Raw genomic sequence first — 25,955 nt, 5'->3', positions numbered from 1 at the left:
ACTCAAAAAATACCTGATGAGTTGAACTGAAGTGAGAAGGTCAAGGGGCTAAGCAAACACAGGTGCTTCATTATTGTCACTTAGAGAGTAAGGAGTTATCAGGGACAGGAGTAGTGAATGGAGAAGACTGACGGAGCAGAAATAAACAGGGCTAGAAAAAAACCAAGAGATCTTTCCTTTGAGCCGCGGCTCTGGCAGGGAAAGTCTGGAGCCGAAACGGGCGGTGCATACCTAATTAGGACCAGCAGGTGGCGCTCCAAAGACGTCCTATTGCTGTCCAGACTCGCTGGGCGGAGACCTTGCTGGAGCCCCCGCGAAGTGGAAGCTGATGAAGGCATAGGGAAATTCCTAGTCCTAACCTTTTGGTTCTGCGCTTTCAACAGAGATGCAGTCTCAGCGATCAAGAGCCGTATGGGTTTTTTGGTTTTGTTGTCGTATGTTTGTTTGGTTTGTGGGTGATTGTATAGCACCATCCATTGAATTCAGTTTAGACCAGTGTAGTCTCAAACTTTGATGAACAAACCAATCACTCGGTTCTCTTGTGAAAATGCAAATTCTGATACAGTAGGACTGAGATCTGCATTTCTAACTAGCTCCTTGATGATGACTCATGTTCAGTAGTTCTAAAACTTAGAATGTGCTGACTGTGCAAGGTCTTGTTTCTGTGCAACAAGGGAAGCGAGAGAGAGTCTTTGGACTCCTTCCAAAGAGTTTACAATTTCCTGGAGTAAACACAACTTCACAGAAATGTCCAAAGTACAAGTTAGAGTGTGAGCCTGCTTACTGCATGACCTTGGCCAAGTTGCATGACGTCTCAGTTTGCCCATCAGTCAAATGAACAACTACCTTCGAAAGTTGGTTATTTGAGAGGTAAAGCAGGACATCGTACATAAAAAAATTAGCACCATGCCTAATACCTAGTAAACCTATGTGTTATGGTTATGTTATGTTATGATGCTCCGAACAAAGCTTGGGTATCCTAAGAGATGTATGAAGTTAGATGGATACCCCTGGTGGGCAGTAAATTGGAGGAAGAAAGATGTGGGGGCATCTTTAAGCAGGTGCCATCTCAGCTGTCAGGATATCCCTCATCTGAGAACAGAAAGCCAGGAAAAGAGGGCAGGTCTCTTGATGAGGCACCAAAGCTAAGGGCTGCTTCTGAGGGGTATTTAGTATGCTGCAGGCTAAGTGGGCTTCTTTTTGGCGGTGTGAGAATGTAGCAAATATTTTCTTGTAGGGATCACTTTTATCTTTTTTTTTTTTTTTTTAATTTGGCCGGGGCTGGGTTTGAACCCGCAACCTCCGGCATATGGGACCGGCGCCCTACCCGCTGAGCCACAGGCGCCGCCCTAGGGATCACTTTTAAATCTTTATGCTTTTAACTTTAATTGGAACACTAGGGGACTGGTTCCTTGCCTGGGTGTGGGTAAGAATTCCCGGCAGATGGAGCTATGGCTTTCAGCACACGCCCCTCCCCCAGTCCACACCTTTAGAGGTTTTAGGGGATTGCAAGAGGAGATAAGAGGAGCCCAGGGTCACCTTGGTCCTGCCCTCATGCAAGGCTTTGCCACATCCTGCAAAACCTCAGTCCCACTGCTATGGATCCTTCAGCCCAGTTACATAAGTTTACCTATACACTTTAAATAGGAGCAATGTTTCTGTAGCGTCTCTAAGGTCCACAGATATTAATGGCCTAACCAGCGCTCTGATGAGTGCTCCAGGGGATCCAGAGACAAATCTGTACACCTTCACTGGGTGACGTTGGGGAGAAAAAGACATTGCTATGGGAAAGGAATTATCAATGAAGGGGCTCAGTAGGAGTTTTTTTAACGATGGTGCTGCTTCTGTGTGACAAGACTAATTGACACAAGAGACCTACAGCCACTGTGGAGGCAAGAGGTGTTCAGGTGATTCTTCAGACCTGGGTGGTCTGCTCTGGTAAAGCCTTAAGGAGGGGGATAGATTTGGAAAGGCAGAAAGGGGGCAGCCACTAACAGCTATAATTGGACTTACATGAAGCCGATCACACATCACATGTCATTTAAACCCTAAAATGATGCTATGAAGTCAGTACTGATGTTGCCTCCCGTTTATTTATTTATTTGTTCATTTATTTATTTACAGACAGAGTCTCACTTTGTTGCTCTCAGTACAGTGCCAGGGCATTACAGCTCACAGCAACCTCAAACTCTTGGACTCAATTGATTCTTTTGCCTCACCTCCTCTCCTCCCCCCCAACCCCCTGAGTAGCTGGGACTACCGGCACTCACCACAATGCATGGCTAGTTTTAGAGACAGAGTCTTGCTCTTGCTCAGGCTGGTCTTGAACTCCTGAGTTGAAGCAATCCACCCGCCTCGGGCTCCCAGAGTGCTAGCATCATAGGCGTGAGCCACTGAGCCCGGCCCACCTCCATTTTAGAGAAGGGAAAATGAGACTCAAAGATGCAAAGCAACTTGCTCAATTTCTCACAGCTAGAAGTGGCAGGTGGAGGCTGTCTGATGTTAAGGTCAGTTTCTTACGTACCACGTGTACGCTGTCCATGTTCTGTGTCAGGCCCCATGGAGACACAAACAACACTGACATCCACTCATCTCTTCCCCTTAATTAGTGACTGTCTCCCCTTTCCCCTCCCCTGTCCCCTCCAAACACAGTGACAGAGGAATTAAAGTGGGAGAGAGGAGAGGACAGTTGTTTGGAAGATCAGTGGCTCCCACACTATGCATGCCGTGGAAATGGGGAACCTCTGGCCTGGCTGAGGCATCAGGACTTGAATTTCTTCTTTCCCTTTCAAAGCACTGAAGTCTTGCTTAACTCCAACTGAGCAAGGAGGTGGGCAGGGTTGCCTCATTTCTAGACAGCAGGCACGGGCCTTCCTGGCTCTAACCCACTTCCTGTCCTTGTACCTCTTTTGTCAGACGGTGATTCTCACTCTTCCTGTTGACTTCTACTTTGTTCCAGCAAGTTCAGCGTGGGCCCCCGTGTGTTGCCGCGGATCTGATCAGCTGAGGCCTGGGACACAGGACCAGGTACACTGGGATGATGAGAAGCAGGGGGTGGAGGAGCTGATGGGGAAGGTCTGGGTCTGAGGTCTCTCCCTCTCAGCTGAGAGTCCCCAGAGTAGGGGCTGTCACACTCTGAGGATGGATCCTCTCTGCCCTTGTCACAGGCTGAGGTGAGTTTGTGAAGTTGTCTGTGCCCCTGTGGGGGGTGACATAAGGGATTTGCTTTGGTGGCTTCCTGAAACCACATTGTCTGTCTACCCTCCTCCGATTCTGATCACCTTGATCTGGTTTCCTATTTCCTGAATTGCCCAGTTAGCATTTCCCTGGGTTGCAGAGGGAGTTTGTCTGGAATTGACAGAGAGTATGTGGCTCTGAAATCACACAGGCTGACCAATTTAGGGGCTTGCAATTAAGTCCTGGCTCCTTGGTTTAATAACTTATGGGCAAATTGCTTCCTGTCGAACCTGTTTTCTTTTCTACAAAATATAAAACATCTCTGCTTCATCGAAGTTTTGTAATGTTCAATCAGGACAGTGATTGTGAAGGTGTTTTACAAATTATATGATTGTATTCTTTAGGGTTTGGGTTTACTTTGACAGTTTTTTCTTGATAATATGATAGTTGTTAAAAATTTAAACAATACAGACAGATTGAAAGTCTTTGATTCTATCCCTAAAGTTTAACATTGGCATATAGACGTCTAGACTTTTAAACAAAAAAAAATTTTTGAGATAGAGTCTTACTCTGTTGCTCTGGCTAGAGTGCCATGGTGTATAGGTCACAACAATCTCAAACTCCTGGGTTCAAGAGATTCTCTTCCCTCAGCCTCCTGCGTAGCTTGGACTACAGGTACCCACCATGATACCCGGCTAGTTTTTCTGTTTTGAGTAGAGATGGTGTCTCTATCTTGCTCAAGTTAGTTTGGGACTCTTAATGTCAGGGATCCTCCTGCCTGGGCCTCCCAGAGTGCTAGGATTACAGGCATGCACCTGGCCTATTTCTATAGTAGTGTACAGTGCTGTAGTGAACATCATTGAACAAACATCTTTGCGTAGTAGTTCTATTACTTCTTTAGGATAATTTCTAAGGAGTTGGATCACTAAATGAAGATTATACATACGTTTATCGTTTTGATTCATTTGTCCAGTTTCCATTAAGAAATGCCGTACCATTTTATTTAAATTTAACATTTACTTTTACTAAAGCAACGCAAAACTTACATTTGAAATAGCAAATCTTGGTTGGATGCACTTGCTCATGCCTGTTACCCCAGCACTTTGGGAGGCTGAGGTGAGAGGATTGCTTGGGGCCTAGAGTTTGAGACTAGACTGAGCAACATAGTGAGACCGTGTTTCCACAAAAAACCTTGAAAATTAGACAGATGTGGTGGCACACACTTGTAGTCCTAGTTACATGTCAGGCTCAGGTGAGAAGAGCCCTTGAGCCTAGGAGTTTAAGGTTGTAGCCAGGCGCAGTGGCTCATGCCTGTGATCCCAGCACTCTGGGAGGCTGAGGCAGGTGGATTGCCTGAGCTCACGAGTTCAAGACCAGCCTGAGCAAGAGGGAGACCCCCCCCATTTCTAAAATATATCTGGGTGTTGTAGTGGGTGCCTGTAGTCCCAGCCATTTGGGAGGCTGAGGCAAGAACATTGCTTGAGCCCAAGAGTTTGAGGTTGCTGTGAGCTAAGATGCCACAGCCCTCTACCCAGGGTGACAAAGTAAGACTCTGTCTCAAAAGAAAAAAAATAATGATGATGATGATGATGATAATAATAATAATAATGTTGCAGTGAGCTACTGCACTCAAGCCTGGGTGACAGATTGAAACTCTGACTTTGGTAATATATATAAATAAGAAATAAAAAATAAAAAATAATGATTTCTTCCTCTTCATTTTCTCTGTTCTCTGTTACAGGAACTTCTATCACTTGGCTGTTGGGCCTCTGGGTTTATCCTCTCATTTTCTTGCTTTTCGTCCTCTATTTGAGAGATCTAGTATTTTGTTCTCCTGTTTGGAAGATTTTCTCAATTTTATGGATATATTCTTCAAATGAATATTTTTATTTCAACCTTTGTTAAAAAAGGGCTCTTATTCTCATTTCATTTCTTGTATGTTATTTTTTCACAATATAATGTCTTTGCTCACTGCTCTGAAGATATTACAGTTTTGTTTTTTTTTCCAGCTTCCTTTTGCTCCATGCATGGCCTCTGTTCCTCCTGAATTTCTTGTGTGTTATTTTGTTCTCTCTTTCACACTGGAGGTTTCCTCAGATGTTTGGAGATTCCTTGTAGAGAGTTTGTTTCTGTGGTCAAGGAAAAACAAGCTGATCAAAGGGTGTATGTGCGTGTGTGTGTCTGGGCTTGATGGTTGTTAGGCTTCTGTGTGGGGTGACCAAGTGGGGGAGACCAGGCCATGTGGGTAAGAGACCTCCCCCCACCAGAAGAACTCTCCGATCTCCACTCTGGAGGGTACAAGCCAGGCTGCTATCATTAAGGCTACTGGGGACAGGAGAGGGGTCTCATGATTCAATATGTAGCCTTCCAAGGCACCCCATTCTGCAAACCCCTCTTCCCTTCCCTTTATAGCATAGGGATTTAACCCTGCCCTCTCTTGTGCCCAGTCTCTCCGAGTCTGGGGCTTCTCTGGTTTAGTTTTTCCAGAAACAAAACCTCCTCCTCCTGCTGGGCTGAGAGAGTGGTAAATGTCTTGACTTGCCCATAGCCTGGGTTGTGAAGCCCATGTTGAAATGTTTTACAAACACATGATTATGTGCTTTCAACAACAGATCTTCCTGTTTTTAGCCCCGCCCCACCCTGGCACTTTCAATTCCTGAGCCTTTCTGGAGTTTAGAGCCATGGCCCAGCTTACTTCCAGTTGGCATTTATTTTTCAGCCTTTGATCTTCTGCATCAACCTCTACTCGCTGATCTACTTTCCAACTTCCAAGATTCTGTCAGCGTTTGTCCACCGTCATCTCTCTTTTTGCCCTCTGACCTTGTGGACTTAATACCTTTTAAAATTCGTGGGGTTTTTTGTGTGTGTGGAGGTTTCAGGAGGGAACAAAGATACATGTGTTTTGTTGTTGTTGTTGTTGTAGGGGAGTTTTGTTTGCTTGTTTTTTGAGGCAGAGTCTCACTCATTCACCCTGGGTATAGCGCTGTGGCATCATAGCTGATATCAACCTCAAGCTCTTGGGCACAAGTGATCCTCTTGCTTCAGTTTCCCTGGTATCTGCGACTCAGGTGCCTGCTACACACCCAGCTATTTTTTTTTTTCTATTTTTAGCTCAGACTGATCTTGAACTCCTGAGCTCAAGCAATCCACCAACCTCAGCCTTCCAGAGCACTGGGATTACAGGTGTGAACCACCACAGCCATGATACATGTGTTTAATCCATCATGGTAACCAAGATGGTTATGGTATTTTTCATCTTTACCAGAGTTGTGGGAAAGAATGTGCTTTTGCACATTGTTTACCCAGCACTGGGTATTATCATTTATTTTACGTTTTGCTAATCTAATAGGCAAAGAGTATGATATCTTATTGCCATTTTAATTTACATTTTAAAAAGTTATTAATGATATTGTTGGGGATCTTCTTAGGTATTTGATGGCCATTCATATTTCTTCTATGGGTCCCCTGTTTACGTCCATTGCTAATTTTTCTACTGGGGTAGATACATGTAATTGCTAAATCATTAATGCCTGGCCAGCTCTGTGAAGAGGTTTATAGCTGATCCCTTACTTTTTTATATTTATAGTCTCAGAGCCCAGATTCAGGTAATAGCAATTCTCAATGACTGTGTCTACAGTTTCTGATGATTTTCTTGCCTCAGATTATAAAAATAATACATATTTACTATTGAAAATTAGAAAAACATAAACACAAAAAAGAAAATGTAAATCACCTGGAGATAGCCACCACTTATACATATATCCTCTAGTCTTTTTTTCCTGAGTATATATATTCATAAAACGAAGAGTGATTTTATTTTTTAACATGCTTTAAACTTTTTTTTTTTTTTGTAGAGACAGAGTCTCACTTTATGGCCCTCGGTAGAGTGCCATGGCATCACACAGCTCACAGCAACCTCCAATTTCTGGGCTTAAGCGATTCTCTTGCCTCAGCCTCCCGAGTAGCTGGGACTATGGGCGCCTGCCACAACGCCCAGCTATTTTTTGGTTGCAGTTTGGCCGGGGCCGGGTTTGAACCCGTCACCCTTGGTATATGGGGCCGGCGCCTTACCGACTGAGCCACAGGCGCCGCCCCATGCTTTAAACTTTCTTTTTTTTTTTTTTTTTGTAGAGACAGAGTCTCACTGTACCACCCTCGGTAGAGTGCCGTGGCGTCACACAGCTCACAGCAACCTCTAACTCTTGGACTTAGAGCGATTCTCTTGCCTCAGCCTCCTGAGTCATGCTTTAAACTTTCTAAGTCATAGTTCTCATACATGTCCTATGACATCATCTTTAGTGACCATATAGTATTTCCTTGTATGGACGTTTGATCATTTTATTAGCCAGTCCCTGATGACACACTTTTAGATTCCTATCAGGTTAAAATTTACATTAACGATTTCCTCTTTTTTTTTTTTTTTTTTCGGCCGGGGCTGGGTTTGAACCCGCCATCTCCGGCATATGGGACCGGCGCCCTACTCCTTGAGCCACAGGTGCCGCCCTTTTTTTTTTTGTTGTTGTTTTTTTAAGGCAGAGTCTCACTCTGTCACCCTCAGTAGAGTGCTGTGGCATCATAGCTCACAGCAACGTCAAGCTCTGGGGCACAAGCAATCCTCTTGCCTCAGCCTCCCAAGTAGCTAGGACTACAGGTGCCTGCCACAACATCCAGCTAATTTTTTCCTGTTTTTAGTAGAGATGGGGGTCTCATTCTTGCTCAGTCTGGTCTTGAACCCCTGAGCTCAAGCAATCCACTCGCCTTGGCCTCCCAGAGTGCTAGGATTACAGGCATGAGCCATCTTGCCCAGCTCAACAGTTTCCTTTTTCTTTCTTTTTTTTTTTTTTTGTAGAGACAGAGTCTCACTGTACCACCCTCGGGTAGAGTGCCGTGGCGTCACATGGCTCACAGCAACCTCTAACTCTTGGGCTTCCGCGATTCTCTTGCCTCAGCCTCCCGAGCAGCTGGGACAAAAGGCGCCCGCCACAACGCCCGGCTATTTTTTTATTGCAGTTTGGCCGGGGCTGGGTTTGAACCCGCCACCCTCGGCATATGGGGCCGGCGCCCTACTCACTGAGCCACAGGCGCCGCCCTTTCTTTTTTTTTTTTTATTAAATCATAGCTGTATACATTAATGCAGTCATGGGGTACAGTGTGCTGGTTTTATATACAATTTGAAATATTTTCATCCACTGGTTAACATAGCCTTCATGGCATTTTCTTAGTTATTGTGTTTTTTTTTTTTTTTTTTTGTTTGTTTTTTTTTGCAGTTTTTGGCCGGGGCTGGGTTTGAACCCACCACCTCCGGCATATGGGACCGGTGCCTCACTCCTTTTAGCCACAGGCACCACCCCTAGTTATTGTGTTAAGACATTTATAGTCTACATTTAGTAAGTTTCACATGTACCCTTGTAAGATGCACCGTAGGTGTGGAACAGTTTCCTCTTTTGAGCATGACTCCATCTAATCTAGTTTTCACCGGGTCTCTGGTTAGCAATCTCTTTTTGGGGGGTAAGGACAAAGGTAAACTTTAATTCTTTTCAGGTTAAATGATTACTCATTCCAAATTAATGAATATGAAACTATGGAGATGTTCCAGTGCGTTCCATGTTTTTTTGTGGTTCTGAGGGAGAGACAAGAAGGGTCATTGTGGAACTCATACTAGATACCGCCACAGCCTTCCTTTAGCGTGAACATGCCGAGGGGCTGAAGCACCCAGGAAGGAGTGATATGTGGAACGAGGAGAAAAAAGAAGCTCAGGCAGGAGCTGAAGAAATCATCCAAGAAATAATAGCTTAAAGGAGAGAAAATCAGAGGAAAGAGACTGGTCTGAAATTTGAAGACCAGAATTCTGTCCTGAGTCTGCCTGCCATTACCTGTATGTCCTCAGGCAGATTGCTCAACCTCACTGGTTTTGTCACTTGTCAGATGACTTCCAAGTTCTCTCATGTCTGTGGTTCTGTGAATACCAACTTTGTCACACCAGCTGTGTGATCCTGGACAAGTTGCTTAACCTTTCTGAGACTGAGTTTCCTCATCTGTAAAGTGGGAACACTAATGGCTGCTTCCTAGGATTGTCATTAATGGGTGTTCGTAAAGCACTTATCGGAGGCACTGTCTCATACTAAATAGCCAATGTAGGATAAGTATTTGTATTGCATGCAGTGTTATGCTGTTAGGTAAGAAGAAGAGAATTACATCATCCCACACTGTGTGTATGGAAAAGAACTCTGTCTTCTCAAAAGCAGTTCCAAAGTTCAATCTGCAGCTAGGACAGATGCCAGGGGTCAAACTACAAAGTCACCCTTGGCCACTGACCTCCCTTCTCAGCCCATTCTTCCCCAGGGCCTGGATGATGTCCAGGTGGTGGTCAAGTAAACAGGTTGCCATTTAACACAGAAAACTCAGTGCATGAAAATTGGTTGGCGGTAATAAACCACATTATCGAAATATAAAATATCCATGAGTGTAATTGAAGGGGAACTTAGCCCTGGATTATATGAATCATCATTGTTACAGATGCTATTAGGAAAAAGCTGATGTACTTTTAAGTTGTGATTAATGAAGGTGGAAACGGGAAGAAGTTCTGGGCATAGCTGAAGTTCTGCTCTTCACTGGGGTGACTTTTTGGAGAAATGGCCCTTTTCTGTAAAAGCAAGAGAGTTGAGTCCTATTTTTATTCTCCAAAGGATGGTCTGTGCACTACTGGTGTTATGCAAAGTCATGTTAGGTGAGAAGGGATGAACATTTGAAACTTTAATAGTTATGTATTCATTTTATGGAGTATTAGGGAAAATGCAAGTAGCACTCAGTTCTGTGATTTCATAGAGATGACTCTGATGCAGAATTTAAGTTTATCTCTTAAAAAGTGAGTCAATTCAAAGAAAAATTGAAAGATGACATGCAGAAGTGGCAAATATCGGTGGTAAAATTGGGATGTTTGAAGTAGTGGGCAGAATAAGAGCCCCTCAAAGGGTTTATGTCTTAATTCCCAGAACCTGTTCTGAGTCTGTTACCTTATATGGCAAAAGGAACTTTGCAGATATGATTAAGCAAAGGATTTTGAGTTGGGGAAGATTATAGATTTTGAGTGGATGATATAATCAAAAGCATCCTTAAGAGGGAGGCAGAGGGTTTCACACTATAATAAGCAGCAACTGGAGTGACATGTCGGCCGTGAGCTGGGGAATGCAGGTGGCCTCTTGAAGCCTGAAGAGGTAAGGAACTAATTGTGCCCTGGAGATTTCAAAAGGAACCAACCCTGCCAACACCTTGTTTTTAGCTCCATAATCTCATTTTAGGCTTCTGATCTTCAGAACTTTAAGAAAATAAATTTGCGTTGTTTTAAGCCACCAAGTTTGTGGTCATTTATTATAGCAACCACAGGAAACAAATAAACCATTCAGGACATTAGATGCCCTTGAATGGTGGATTCATTCTGCAAGTTCAGGGATTCCCCGGGGCGTGGAAAGGCACATTGGCTCTAATAAGACTATCCTTGGCTATATCCTCACTCACCTAGGAGGGAGCTGATCCCTGGTCACACTGGCCAAGGAGAGGCAGGGCTCTCCTCCCCTGCAGAGGAGTGGTTGGCTGGATGACAGGATGGGTCCTGACTCGTGGGCATTGTCAACACTGTCATCTGGTTTGACCTGTTCATTTTATAGATGAAGAAACCAAGGCTTAAAGAAGGGAAGTAACTTGAACAAACTGGCCTGTGATGGGCCTGATTGGACCCAGGTGAATAAACACCTGGGAGGGAGTTAACACCAGGCCTGAGTTCTCACACCCAGGTGGGTAGTGTTGAGAAGGGGCGGTGCCTGCAAAAGCTGCGGTGGAGGGTGGATCTCGCCACCCTTTGATCACCTTCTCCGTGTCTGGGCCTCTTGCTTTCAAACTGCTTGTTCTAATATCTTTTTATCAGGGTTTTAATAATTACCTTGTTAATGCATAATCTTCAGAAAATTGTTGAAATGGCAACATGCTTGGAGAAAGGGCCCCCTGACCCCTGCACCACGGTGAATGTCCTCTCTTGTGCCTGTGCTCGCTCCCCTCCAAAGGGACATTTCTGCTGTGATTAATATGAAACCTGGCATGTTTCATTTCTGCAATTCAGCATTACGAGTCAAAATTGGCCTCTGTGGTATAAACACTCCTGAAAAAATCCCAGTCTCCTAACTTTGAGCAGAAAATGTTTTCCAAGTAAAGGCCACAAAAACCTCTTGTAATTTTCAAAGTAGACATCTAGACTCGTGTTATATCATACAGGAATTGGTAAAAACTACTGTGAAATTTCCTCTGAGATCCCATAAGCTGTCATTTTGCCATATTAAGTTGTCGTTATGAATAGTTGGGGTATTGTTCTTCCCTCCCCACCCCGAAGCAATCCTTACATTCCAGATTAGCTGTGTATAGTTGACCCCCCCAGGTGATTCTACTGCTCAAAGTGCCAAATATCATTATATTGTCAGTTAGTGGGTGTTTAGAAGATGGGAAGTTGAAAAGATTGTAGGGTGGAAACTTAAACGTCTGTAGAGCCAGCACATATGTTTACAGGAAGGAATTGTACATAACATTAGGTTGGGTTAATTAGGGAGTCATAGCAGAAGGATTTAATTCTTATGACTGGGGCTGCAGAATTGGGAACCCTCCCCTTGAAGCTTTACTGATGTGAGTGCCCAGGTCACTCTTGTATCTACTGCAGTCACTTGGCTAAAAGGTTGGGTTTCTTTTTTAAGAGAAGGGGTTTTGCTCTTTTGCCTAGGTTGGGATGCACTGGTGTGATCTTAGTTCACTGCAAGCTTGAACACTTGGGTTCACACTTCTTGCCTTGGCCTCCCAAGGTGCTAGGATTACAGGTGTGCCACTGTACCCTGCCCTAAATGTAAAGTATTGAAAAGTCCTGGCTAACTTTTTTCTCCTTAGTACATATTTATTACAGCTGATATACTCATGTTTATCTATTTTCTGTTTCCTTGTATTTCTCTTCTTTCATTATTAGAAAACCTCAAGGCCAGGCGAGGTGGCTCACACCTGTAATCCTAGCACTCTGGGAGGCCGAGGCTGGTGGATTGCCTGAGCTCATGGGTTCAAGACCAGCCTGAGCCACAGTAAGACCTCGTCTCTAAAAATAGCCGAGCAGGTGCCTATAGTCCCAGCTACTTGGGGTTGCTGTGAGCTGTGATGCCACAGCTGTCTACCAAAGGTGACAAAGTGATACTTTGTCTCAAAAAAAAAAAAGAAGAAAAAGAAAAAGAAAACCTCCAGGAAGGAAGAGACTTACCTTCTTAAGTTAATTGCTCCATCTCTGGGTCTTACACAGTGTCAGGCACTCAATAGATATTTGTTGAATGGCTGAATACATAATCTTTTGGTTCTGGCAACTTTGACTTTGTGGTTTACTTGGTAATGGGAATTTGGCTAAAATTGTATTGCCTGATACAATCAGCTCAAGCTAGTAAGAAACACTCCATTTCTTTTCAGACCCCGTACTTTATTAGTCTGGTTTGGGGTAGGTAACCCCTGTGCTGCCTTGTCTGTGTGAAGGTACATGAGCAGAACTGGGCTAGGGGGCTCATGCCTGTAATCCTAGCTCCCTGGGAGGCTGAAGTGGGAGGATCCCTTGAGCTCAGGAGTTCAAGACAAGCCTGAGCAAGAGTGAGACCCTGTCTTTACAAAAAAAAACAGAAAAAAAAATTAGCTAGGGATTGTGATGCATGCATGTAGTCCCAGCTACTCAGGAGGCTGAAGCAGGAGGATTGCTTGGGCCCAGGAGATTGAGGTTGCTGTGAGCTATGATGATGCCACTGCACTCTGGTCAGGGTGACAGAGTGAGACTCTGTGTCAAAAAAAAAAAAAAATACATAAAATACATAGAAAAGGAAAGAAAAAGAAAAAGGTACGTGAGCAGATATTCTCCAGGGACAGTCACACTATTTATGTAGGTGTGATATCAACTACCCTTGGGGTTGCCAGGTGTTAACCCAATTAGCAATTAACAGCGTCGTGTCATCCTTTTCTGGGGAAGCAGCTGCCACTCCGGGGTGTGGGTAGTGATGCTCTAGTGGCTGGGGTGGGAGCCAGAGCTGCCGGTGAAGACTGAAGCTTGGGGAGTTGGAGCCTCTGAAGCCAGGAAAACCTCAAGGTTCCAGACTGGAACAAGTGCATAGTTCAGGTAGGCTGCTGGGGAAGAAATTAGAACAAGCTCCAAGAGATTCATGGGAGCATGGCAGGATCTCAGTTTCTGTCCAAAGGGGATGAAGGCTATCAGAGACTCTTTGAGACCTCAGTTTACCCACCTGGATAATAAGGATGAGGGCTGTCTCTTTCTAGGTACTAGCAACCAGAGCAGGGCCTAGCCGATACTGTCCTCATTTTTCTTACCTCCAAGAGCCACCCTTTAGCCAGCTACACCTGGAGGCCTGCAGAGGCGAAACACCCTCCCGGCATGGGGTCCTAGGGCCAGAAGCAGGCCTCCTACTCAGACACAATGGAAAGGGAAAGAACAGAAAGGAAGTTTGAAACCTAAAACACTGCTCAGCAAGTCCATCTGCTGCCTGCCTTGCTGTTGGCTGAGAGCCAAGTTGGAGTTTGAAAATTGAGGGACAAACTCTGCTGGAAGAGCTGAGGTTTGGGAGCCTGAGCTGCTTTGGATAGTTGGTAAGCACCATTTGTTCAAGAAGTTACCGAAGATGAAATAAAGAGAACAAATGGAACTTTCTTCCCCTTCAAGATAGTATAGGAAATACCCAAGGCTGCTTTTTTTGCTGGCTAGCTGGGCTGAGGGGTCAGAGACCAACCAGAAGTGGGCATTTTTGAATCAAACATGAACTGGTTACTATTCAAAATCTCAGAAGGGGAAATCTTTTATCTAGTTGAATCCTCTGGTATTCTGTGGAGCACCAGAACTTTTCGTGTCCTGACAGGAATAGATTTGTCTATCTGCTTATTAGCTGTCTTCTTTTTCAGAGTTATGTGGAATTCTTGAGATCTAGAACACTGCCTGGTACATAGTAGGTGCTGAACTCTTAGCTGATGAATGATGCTCCTCTTTCCATAAAACCACTTCTCACCTCAAGGCCCAACAGCATATTTTTAAAGTTTAAAAGTATTGTTATTATTGCTACTTTTAAAATTATGAAGGCAAAGATGTTGCATTGATTGTAGGTGCTGTAGATGGGGTATAAGATTTCAGCTAGAGAAAAGGCAGAGTTGCTTATGACCCAAATCTCAGTTCCTTTTATACCAGTGAAAATCTTTTCTGTTTATGGTGATTCCCCCCCCATAACTTTTTCCAGAAAGTTCTGTCAGTTAATTTGGGGTTATAGCTACCATACCATTGACTCATTCTTTCACTTGGTTGAAGCATATTAAATGAATGTTTGCTAAGTGTTTGTTGCTGGGAGGATATTAGGACAATCAACATTATCCCTGAATTCAGTGAGTTTTTGTTGTTTGGGGGTGGGGTTGAATACCTCCTTGATCAAAAGGCTGTGTTCAGCAAGTCTCATGTGAATGGCTCTCCTTGAGCTCAGAGAAGGGGTATTCACTTTGGGGCCTTGGGTATCAGGGAAGGCTTCCTGGAGGAGGTAGCGTATGAGAAAGGCTTCAGAAGGCAGAAGACAAGGCAGATTGGCCAAGCCTAGGGAGCAGCTGTAGTTCCCAGGGGATGGGGATCAATAAGACAGACCCAAAGAGGAAAGGAACCATCCATTTGAGGGATACAGTGGAGGGTCTGGTTAGACCCAGGTAGGTGAATGGTAGGGTATAGACTTTAGAAGTGGGTTGGAGTTGCTTTGGGAAGGCCTCGAATGCCAGACTATATTGTATGTACTTTATCACAACAGTAACAAGATAACACAACAAGCTTTGGAGCCAGGTATTCTCTGTACACAGTGAGATTTCAGAAAGATTATTCTGATGGCTATGTGTGCTCTGCTGAGCTGGAACAAGAAGAAATTGGAGGGAGGGAAATTTGGGGAAGGGAGGAACAGACACATAGGAGACTTTGGACTGGAAGAAATGCAGGAGGAAAGTACTGAAAAATGAATGGATTTATTTGAGTTTATGAAGAGAAGGTCATTGGGGTTTAATGACCACAGGATTGACATGCAGGCTGGAGAAGAGGTAATTAAGGGTTATTTGTGATGAAAATATGTCAAATGGTATATAAAACCAGTGTATGGTGCCCCCATGATTGCATAAGGTACACAGCTATGATTTAATAAATAAATAAATAAAAATTAAGGGTCATTTGGCAAGTGCTTTGTGCCTCAGTGACTGGGAAAATGATGGCATCATTAGCAGAAACATTAAAATTGTTTCGGAAATTTCTGTTGAGGCAAAAGGCAAAAGGAAGATCTGCCTGGCATTTAGGCATATAGAGCTGGAGATGGTGGTGGACATCTGGTTGACGTACCCACCCCTCCATTAGCAAACATCCAGCCTTTAGGTATCCCTTGTCCACTTGACCTATGCCCTAGAGCTTAGCAAAAAATACTGGCAAAGGAACATAGAGAGGTTAGGCTGAATCAAGTCTTTGATTTTGAGGTATCTGACCCACCTGATTCAGTAGACAGTTAAATATGCTCCAACTCCTCTGAATTTTCGTTGCAGGCCTGTGTGCATTACATCACTTTTATGGCCAAAGTCCAGCATTAGAGTTTGGGCTTGTACTCATACCTTCCCTGGGGCAGCTTGTCAACTTCCACCCCCTCCTAGTGGTGGAAGCTGGCCTCTGTTTCTTGTTTCTCAAAGTTTTTGGCAGGAAAAATGTGAGGATGCTCATGCATGCTTGCAGGGACATGCCATTCATCTGTTTGGCTCAAGCCAAGAAAGACCTATTTGAACCCGTGCCTCACTGAACCCTTTCCTAATGGTTTATGGAGGGAGAGGGTGGTGCAGCCCTTGCCTACCTTTTCTACCTTCACAAGGATGTTTTGTTTTGTTTTTGTTTTTTTGTCTCAAAAAAAAACAGAGTCTCACTTTGTTGCCCGTGGTAGAGTGCCATGGCACCATAGCTCACAACAACCTCAGACTCTTGGGCTCAAGTGATTCTCTTGCCTCAGGCTCCCAAGTAGCTGGGACTACAGGCGGCCCCACAATGCTTGGCTATTTTTAGAGATGGAGTCTTGCTCTTGCTCAGTCTGGTCTTGAACCCCTGTTCTTAGGCAGTCCACCAGCCTCCTGGAGTGCTAGAATTATAGGCATGAGCCACTGTGCCCCGCCCACAAGGCTGTTTTTATAACTTCCCTTTTTTGAGGCTGCTTTCCATCTTCCTTTCCACTTTATTTTCCCTCAATTTGGCATATTGAAAACAGGGGGCTAGAGCAAAGATTGTTGATGTTGCTTTCCCTGCCTGACCCCACGGGCTCTCTCCTAAGGAGAAAGGCCAGTCTACAAGGAGGGGATCACTTTTGGGCCTCTGCCACCTCAGAGAACACTAGCAAGCAAAGCCACTCATTAAGATGAGGCTGACACACCAATCCTGACAAACATCAAGTCTGAGTCCAGGCTGTATGGGAGGGGAAGCAGTCTGGAAGATGATGCCAGCATTTTCTGAGGGGGTTGGCCTGCTATTAGATGACTCAGTGTGTTTCCCAGCACCTTAGGCAGGAGGCAGGGACAAGAGCTGCAGCCTTCATTTTTTTTTCATTTTTGGGTAGGAGTGTTCAGTCTTGATACCAGGTCCACAGGAAAGCCTTCATCAATCCACTCCTTATCTGTGATCTCATCAGCCCGAGCATGGCTTCAGCCAGGGAAGCAGAGCCCCAGAGTCTGAACCAGCTTCTAAGATATCTCTGGCCACTGGCCTTGACATAAGACCTTGCTTGGATTTAAACCCCAGCTCCTCTGGGTTTCAGTTTACAATATGTAAAAAGGAGGTATTAATTACAGCTTCATAGGCTCATTGTGAGGATTGAGGGAGATAGTCTTTATAAAGCATTTAGCGCTGTGCTCTGTCCCAGTTAATGGTAGCTATTATTAAAATTTCCCCCTCCTTTGTGGCGGGCGCGTGTAGTCCCAGCTGCTCAGGAGGCTGAGGCAAGAGAATTGCTTAAGCCCAGGAGTTGGAGGTTGCTGTGAGCTGTGTGAGGCCACGGCACTCTACCGAGGGCCATAAAGTGAGACTCTGTCTCTACAAAAAAAAAAAAGAAAATTTCCCCCTCTTGATCGGCATTCTAGTAGTTGTTAATAGTGTGGTTTCTGGGCCAGGCATTGTAGCTTGTGCCTATAATCCCAGCACTTTGGGAGTCCAAGGTGGAAAGATTACTTGAGGCCAGAAGTTTGAGACCAGCCTGCACAACATAGTGAGACCCTGTCTCTAAAAAGAAAAATTAGCCAAGTGTGGTGGTTTGAATGCCTGTGGTCCCAGCTGCTTGGGAGTGTAAAGTGGAAGGATGGTTCAAGCAAAGGAGCCAGAGGCTTCAGTGAGCTATGATTGTGCCACTCACTGCAGCCTGGATGACAGAGCGAAACTCTTTCTAAAAAAAAGAAATAGATAGACACATAGTGTGGTTCCTGGAGGCAGAAAAGCCAGATTGGGTGGCTCTGAGTCTTGAGTTCTCAACAAGTTGCGTGATCTTGGGTATCTTTATCTTGCTGAATCTGTTTCCTTATTTTAAGAAAGAGGATAATAGTACCTATCTCATGGGGCCATTGTGAGAATGAAATTATGCAGAGCAAGTGTTTAGCGTAATTGTCAATATACATAAGAGGACTTCAAAAAGTGGGAAAATGGAATTAAAGATAAAAATATAAACTTTATTTCTTAACACAAGTTCCAATTAAGTTCAAGACACTTTTGTAACTTGTTAAAGAAGCCATTTGGTCCATCTCTAAAGAACTAAGAGTCCTGGGAATTTAACCATGTTATTGCAGTCTCTCTCTCTCTCTTTTTTCTTACATTACTAAGTGAAGAAAAATATGGAACCTTTAAAGATTTTTTTTTTTTTTTTGAGACAGAATCTCACTCTGTTGCCCTGGATAGAGTGCCATGGCATCACAGCTCATGGCAACTTCAAACTTTCAGGCTTGAGCAATCCTTTGCCTCAGCCACCTGATCACTGGTACTATAAGCATGTGCCATCATGCCTAGCTAGTTTTTCATTTTTAGTAGAGATGGGGGTCTCACTCTTGCTTAGCTGGTCTCCAACTCCTGAACTCTAGCAATCTGGCCTCCCAGAATGCTAGGATTACAGGCATGAGACACGGAACCTGCCTCTTTTAAAGATTTTTTTTTTTGTAGAGACAGAGTCTCACTTTGTTACCCTGGGTAGAGTGCCGTGACATCACAGCTCACAGCAACCTCCAGCTCTTGGGCTTAGGTGATTCTCTTGCCTCAGCCTCCAGAGTAGCTGGGACTACAGGCGCCTGCCAGAATGCCCGGATAATTTTTGTTGTAGTTTGGCTGGGGCTGAGTTTGAACCTGCCACCCTCGGTATATGGGGCTGGCACCCTACTCACTGAGCCACAGGTGCCGCCCTTTTTAAAGATTCTTTAAGATTAGGAAATGAAAAGCAGAAGGAGCCAAATCAGTACTGTAATGGGGATGCCTAATGATTTCTCATCAAAACTCTTGAAAAATTGCCATTAATTGATGAGAGGAATGAATAGGAGAGGAGCATTGTTGTAGTGGAGGAAGACTCCAGTGAAGCTTTCCTGGGCATTTTTCTGCTAAAGCTTTGGCTAACTTTCTCAAAAAATACTCCCAGAATAAGCAGATGTTATCATTCTTTGGCTCTCCAGAAAGTCAAAAAGCAAATTGTCTTGAGCATCCCCACAAAACTGTTGCCATGACCTTTGCTCCTGATCAGTCCACTTTTGTTTTGACTGGACACTTCCACTTCTTGGTAGCCATTGCTTTGACTATGCTTTTTCTTTGGGATCATACAGGTAGGGCCACATTTCATCTCCTGGTACAATTCTTATTATTTTTTTAAATATGGACCGCTTAACGAATTTGCCTGTCATCCTTGCCCAGGGGCTGTGCTAATCTTCTCTGTGTCATTCCAATTTTAGTATATGTGCTGCCGAAGCGAGCACCTGGTACAATTCTTTATTTTTTTTTAAAGATTCACCAATTTTATTTTATTTTATTTTTATTTATTTATTTATTTATTTTTGGTTTTTGGCTGGGGCTAGGTTTGAACCCGCCACCTCCGGCATATGGGACCGGCGCCCTACTCCTTGAGCCACAGGTGCCGCCCTTTATTTTATTTTTAAATTATTTTTTATTAAAATGTAACTTTGTACATTGATGCATTTATGGGGTTCAGGGCACCGCTTTGATATACAATGTGAAATTCTTACATTGAACTAAGTAACACATCCATCACAATTACACTCATTTGTTAATGGTTTTGAAATGTACCATTGCATCATGCACATTAGGTGAGGTTCCCCCAAATACCCTCCCTCCTCCTATGTCTACCCTCCCCCCCTCTCCTCTTCCCTTCTACTTTCTGGACTATAGTTATTTTTTGCCATTTGTATGAGTGTGTAGGTGGTTATACATTGATTTCATAGTAGTATTGAGTACATTGGATGCTTTTTTTCCCTTTTTTTTTGGCTGGGGCTGGGCATGAACCGGCCACCTCTGGCATATGGGGCCGGCGCTCCACTCCTTTGAGCCACAGGCGCCACCCAGGATGCTTTTTTTTCCATTCCTGAGATACTTTACTAAGAAGAATATGTTCCAGCTCCATCCAGGTAAACATAAAAGATGTGAAGTTTCCATCTTTTTTATGGCTGCATAGTATTCCATGGTGTACATATACCACAATTTGTTAATCCATTCATGAGTCAGTGGTCACTTGGGCTGTTTCCATGTCTTGTCTATTATGAATTGGGCTGCAATAAACATTCTGGTACAAAGGTCTTTGTTGTGAAATAATTTTTGATCATCTGGGTATATACCTAGTAGAGGAATTGCAGGATCAGATGGTAGGTCTACTTTTAGTTCCTTGAGTGTTCTCCAAACTTCTTTCCAAAAAGGTCATATTAGCTTGCATTCCCACCAGCAGTGTAGAATCCGCATCCATGCCAACATCTGTAGTTTTAGGATTTTGTGATGTGGGCTAATCTTACTGGAGTTATATGATATCTCAAAGTGGTTTTGATTTGCATTTCTCTGATGATTAAGGATGATGAGCACTTTTTCATGTGTTTGTAGGCCACGCGCCTGTCTTCATCAGAGAAGTTTCTGTTCAAGTCTCTTGCCCACAGAGAAATGGGGTTATTTATTCTTTTCTTATTGATTAGTTTGAATTCTCTGTAGATTTTAGTTATCAGACCTTTGTCGGAAGGATAACCTGCAAATGTCTTCTCCCATTCTGAAGGTTGTCTGTTTGTTTTACTTACTGTGCTCTTGGCTGTGCAAAAGCTTTTATCCAGTAATGAATTTTTGTTGTTGCTTTAATTTCCCAGGGGGGTCCTCCTCTGGTACAATTCTTTGAAGAAATGCTTCAGGATCTTGATCCTACTTGTTTAAAATGTCCGTTTAAAGTTCTACTTTTATCTGCAGCTGATCTGGCTGCAACAGTTTTGGCATCCATTGAATAGAAAGATTGCTTAACTTTTAACTTTTCAGTTAGAATTGTGTAAGCTGAACTCCATGAGATGTCTATGGTGTTGGTTATTGTTGCTATTAATTGTCAGTGTTCTTCAGTTAGGGCAGGAACAAGAGACTTTTTCCTGCAAAATTGATGTAGATAGTTTGCCTCTGTGGGCTTCATCGTCAACATTGTCTTTTTTTTTTTTGCAGTTTTTTGCCAGGGCCAGGTTTGAACCCACCACCTCTGGTATATGGGGCCGGCACCCTACTCCTTGAGCCACAGGTGCCTCCCCTAACATTGTCGTCTTAAACTAAGTCATTCATTTCTAAATTGCTGATTTCTGTAGGGTTTTGTCTCATAAACTTTTCTTTTGTTTTTTTTTTTTTTTGTAGAGACAGAGTCTCACTGTACCACCCTCGGGTAGAGTGCCGTGGCGTCACACGGCTCACAGCAACCTCTTAACTCTTGGGCTTACGCGATTCTCCTGCCTCAGCCTCCCGAGCAGCTGGGATGACAGGTGCCCGCCACAACGCCCGGCTATTTTTTGGTTGCAGTTTGGCCGGGGCTGGGTTTGAACCCGCCACCCTCGGCATATGGGGCTGGCGCCCTACTCACTGAGCCACAGGCGCCGCCCTGTCTCATAAACTTTTCATAAAGCATCAATGATTTCACATTATCCCACCCATATTTCATCTTAAATTTAAGTTTAAAGCAAGTTTGTTCTTGCTTCAATGTTAGCAGAATTCATGTAGTTCTTTTTTTTTTTTTTTTTTGTAGAGACAGAGTCTCACTTTATGGCCCTCGGTAGAGTGCCGTGGCCTCACACAGCTCACAGCAACCTCCAACTCCTGGGCTTAAGCGATTCTCTTGCCTCAGCCCCCTGAGCAGCTGGGATTAAAGGCGCCCACCACAATGCCCAGCTATTTTTTGGTTGCAGTTTGGCCGGGGCTGGGTTTGAACCCGCCACCTTTGGCATATGGGGCTGGCGCCTTACCAACTGAGCCACAGGCGCCACCTTGAATTCATGTAGGTCTAATAGTGGCTGTCTTCAAACTGATGTCTTACCCTTCATAAGGTCCTGTTCAGACATGTTGTAAGTTAGCATGAGTTGATTTTGATAAAAAAAATTCAAAATCCATGCATTTTTTTTTTTTTTTAATAATACACATTTTCCAAGAACTTAAAACAATTTATTTGTTTTGGCAGAGATGGGGTCTATGTTGCCCAGGCTAGTCATGAACGCCTGACTTCAAGTGATGCTCCTCAGCCTCCCAAAGTGTTGGGATTACTGGCCTGAGCCACAGCACCTGGTCCTAATATAGTTTTAAAAATGGCTTTCTTGGGGTGGCGCCTGTGGCTCAAAGGGTAGGGCGCTGGCCCCATGTGCCAGAGGTGGCTGGTTCTAAACCCAGCCCTGGCCAAAAACTGCAAAAAAAAAAAAAAATGGCTTTCTACAAGTTTCCACTTCCTCAGCGGTTGTCCATCCCAGTATTTCTCCTTTTTGACCCAGTACCTCCTCCAGCTACCTTCCTTCTCCAAGTCCCCTAGGGGAATAACTATATATATTTAACATATATTTGCATGTATGTGTGTACACACACACGTGTATATTTAAATGAATGGATGCTCAGATATATAAAACATAAGTGGACATATTTAAAACCCCTTGGTGCCTCCAAGGAATCATTCATTTATTCATCAAATATTTGAGCACACACTCTACCTACAACAAAGCTATCTGCTGTGAAAAGCAAGGCATAAAAAGTTCTAGGTCCCACAGAACTTAAAATTCTCTCTTTTTTTTTTTTCCGGCAAAGTCTCACTATGTCGCCCTTGGTAGAGTGCTCTGACGTCATAGCTCACAGCAACCTCCAACTCTTGAGCTTAAGTGATTCTCTTCCCGCAGCCTCCCAAGTAGCTGGGACCATAGGCGCCCGCCACAACGCCTGGCTATTTTTCGGCTGCAGTTGTCATTGTTGATTTTAGCTGGCTCGGGCCAGATTCGAACCTGCTAGCCCCAGTGTATGTGGCCAGTGCCCTACCCACTGAGCTACGGGAGCCGCCCCAGAACTTAAAATTCTACTGGAGGGAAGACAAGAATAAGTATACAATTTCAGCTAGTGTGGGCCCGGCTCCATATACCGAGGGTGGTGAGTTCAAACCCAGCCCCGGCCAAACTGCAACAAAAAATAGCCAGGTGTTGTGGTGGGCGCCTGTGGTCCCAGCTACTCGGGAGGCTAAGGCAAGAAAATCACCTAAGCAATCTGGAGATTGCTGTGAGTTGTTACGCCACGGCACCGTATCGAGGGTGACAAAGTGAGACTCTGTTTCTAAAAAAAAAAAAAATTTCAGCTAGTGGAAGCACTGTGAAAACACAGGTTTTCGTGAGAGTTATGAGGAAATAGAATGTCCCCAGTGTTCTTGGGTGGTCCGGGGTGGACCTGGAGGTGAAAAATGAGCCGAGATTCACTTGAAACACCTTAGCGGCCAAAAAACGGGAAGAACGTCCTCACACCCGGTGGAACTACCGTCTTCTACGGTAAAGTTCCAGGGAACTGCAGCGGCCAAAACCCCTCCCATCATGGAGTCTGGAGGCGTCTGCGCAGAAGAACCGCGCCAGCCTGAAGTCAGCGCGCCGGGTTTCCGCGGCCAGGTGCGACGACCGCCCAGCCACAGCTCCGCCCCGCCCCTCGCTCACTCCCGCGCATGCTCCAAACCCCGCCCCCGAGCGTCACAGAATGGCCTCCAACACCCAGGGAGCTCCTGACGTGTCGGGGAGGAGCCGGGCGCCGAGGTGCGCGGAGTGGAGCTCAGGGCTGTGGTGGGGAGCAGAGCTGAGCGGCTGGGCGGGCCTGGCCAGGCCAGCGGAGCAGAGACGTTGGTCGAGCGGCGGCGAACATGCGCTTTTGATACGGTGGAGGTGAGCCTGCTGTGCGGGGACGCTCCAGAGGGAACCCAGCCGGGCGGCGGCGCCGAGGCCTGCCCTTGGGGAGTCTGCCCGGCCCGGGGGCTGTGTCTGAGGCCCCGACGGGCCGGGCTAGGGCCGGGTTCTGGGACGCCCAGTCTGGGGCAACTGTTCCAACCGCTGTAACTGCCTCCTTCATGCCCTAGTCCGAGGTGTGGCCCCAGGGGCACCTTCAAAGGAACGAGCCCGGTGGCCTCCGGGGGATGTGCCTCCATCCCGGGGTGGGGTGAGGGATGGCGGTGACGGAGGCCGGGACGTGGCACCGTGGGCTGGGGCGCTGGTGGCGCAAGGAGTGGCCCAGTCGGAGGTGGCAGCATTGCGCCCAGCCTTCCTCCTCAAACCTCCCCCATATCCCTTTAGCTGCGAAGGTTGTGTGGAGCCGGGTTGGATTTTGATTTCTCTGCGCCTCTTTCTCTCGTGGGGGGACGAGAACGGGAGCGGGAGCAGCCCACGGTGGGCTCCGATTGTCATTCCTGTGACTCCCCACCCAGAACTGCTAATCACGCCCTTGGAGTTCTGGAAGATGTCTCATACGGTTTCGGGTTGCTGTGCTTACCTCTTTATTTATTTATTTTTTCTTTCTGTAAGCGACTAGGTGACCCTTTAAAGTTTTGCAAAGGAATCAATAGTCCTTACTACTCACTATTACATTTCATTTTTGTAGCACCTTGACATACGTCAGTTCACTCTTCTTATCTCTTTTAAACCTCCTCAGTCTGTGGTTGCTACTGATTCTGTTTTCGCCATTTGGATGGGGAAATTGAACCGGCGCGCGAGGGGTAGGGGAAGGCTAGTTAAGTGATTTACTTGGGTTTAACCTAGGGCACCAGTAGAGTGGCTTAGTTTGAATCAGATTTTGCATTTCTAGGCTTGGCCTTCTGGTTTCTTTTCGTGGGACTTTTCTAACCTTCTCAGCTAGAAAGCAAGGTAGAAAATTTGGCTTGCCAAAAATACACCAGAAGATTACTTAGTTATTTTTGAGCAAACTACTAAGGTAAGAACTGCTGCTCAGTTATGAGAAAAATCTTACTCTGAGGCTTATTGTTGGTTAATTAATTTTTCTGATAAATTGTGTTGCTTGTAATGTACTTAGAAGGTAGGGTAATGGGTAATGGCTTTGCTGAATTGTGAGGTTGATGGCCCAAATTGCAGCTTTAAGTCATGAGCTGAAAGTAGAAGTAAGGGAAACTGAGTGGGGTGTTTTTTCTGAATTACTACTAAAAATTATTGTTGATTAAAATCGGAGTGCATAAGGAACAAAGAGTACTTTTAGCCTGTCCTGGTTAGGGATTGAGTTGGTCCAGATAGTTGCTAAATCTTTTTTTTTTTTGTAGAGACAGAGTCTCACCTTATCGCCCTCGGTAGAGTGCCGTGGCCTCACACAGCTCACAGCAACCTCCAAATCCTTGGGCTTAGGTGATTCTCTTGCCTCAGCCTCCCGAGTAGCTGGGACTACAGGCGCCCGCCACAACGCCCGGCTATTTTTTTTTGTTGTTGTTGCAGTTTGGCCGGGGCTGGGTTTGAACCCGCCACCCTGCGCCCTACCCGCTGAGCCACAGGCGCCGCCCTAGTTGCTAAATCTTATGAAGCTGCAGTTCTGTTTTGACTTTTCAGTTAAACAAATTGAAGCTGGATAAGGAGCATTTAAAATAAGAACCCCCTGTAAAAACTTAGATCTTGCTTTTATGACATCTGCAAGACTTATTTTTATTTTCATTGTAAACTATGCTGAGAGAAATTTGCTTACCAAAGCTTAAAATTCTGATGTAAATTTCTGAGCACTTCATAGGGTAGAAAAAGAAGTTCTCTAGGACTAAAGGAGATACCATATTTATAATCAACTTTGAAGAGTTAAAAATTATGTAAATGTCACCTTTGAGAGAAGTAGAATTACAGTAAAAAGGCATATATGTTAGTAGTTCTGAAAGAACTCTTCCAACCTCATTAGTTTGTTCTCTAATGTTAACAAGAAACAAAATCATAAAATAGATTTTCTTAACCATTGTACAAAGATTAGTTTCCTTGCAGGTAAGGCATTTTGACAGGCTCTATTTCTTTTTTTTTTTTGGCTGGGGCTGGGTTTGAACCCACCACCTCTGGCATATGGGACCAGCGCCCTACTCCTTGAGCCACAGGCGCCACCCGACAGGCTCTATTTCAAACCCAAGTGAGTTGATTGTTGCTGGATATCTGAAAGTCATACATAGTATGATGACGCTTGACGTAAAAGTTACCATGCTTTTGAGATTTATGCTTTATTC

The 25,955-nt window shown here is 44.8% G+C and overlaps 1 protein-coding gene and 1 non-coding gene across 7 annotated transcripts in view; one reads left to right on the top strand and one right to left on the bottom strand.

The window, feature by feature from the left end:
* The first annotated feature begins 2,895 nt into the window (after positions 1-2,895).
* The window catches only part of NDEL1 (nudE neurodevelopment protein 1 like 1), a 61,203-nt gene continuing 38,143 nt past the window's right edge, over positions 2,896-25,955 (top strand). For 2 of the 6 annotated variants that reach the window (XM_053570518.1, XM_053570517.1), the window contains exon 1: positions 23,524-23,649. The gene's annotated coding sequence lies outside the window, so the exon portion shown is untranslated. Of the gene's footprint in view, positions 3,028-10,879; positions 10,968-13,324; positions 13,349-23,512; positions 23,650-25,955 lie in introns of those variants that run through there. The other 4 variants (XM_053570514.1, XM_053570515.1, XM_053570516.1 and 1 more) reach the window with 4 other exon arrangements.
* LOC128571356 (U6 spliceosomal RNA) lies at positions 19,112-19,218 on the bottom strand. Its single transcript, XR_008375786.1, has one exon. It is a non-coding gene; the product is annotated as a U6 spliceosomal RNA (small nuclear RNA).

This window comes from Nycticebus coucang, chromosome 18 (genome assembly GCF_027406575.1).
Source record: "Nycticebus coucang isolate mNycCou1 chromosome 18, mNycCou1.pri, whole genome shotgun sequence".
Taxonomy (NCBI): domain Eukaryota; kingdom Metazoa; phylum Chordata; class Mammalia; order Primates; family Lorisidae; genus Nycticebus; species Nycticebus coucang.
The sequence above is the reverse complement of the archived record's forward strand: the minus strand, read 5'-3'. Positions and strand labels throughout refer to the sequence as shown.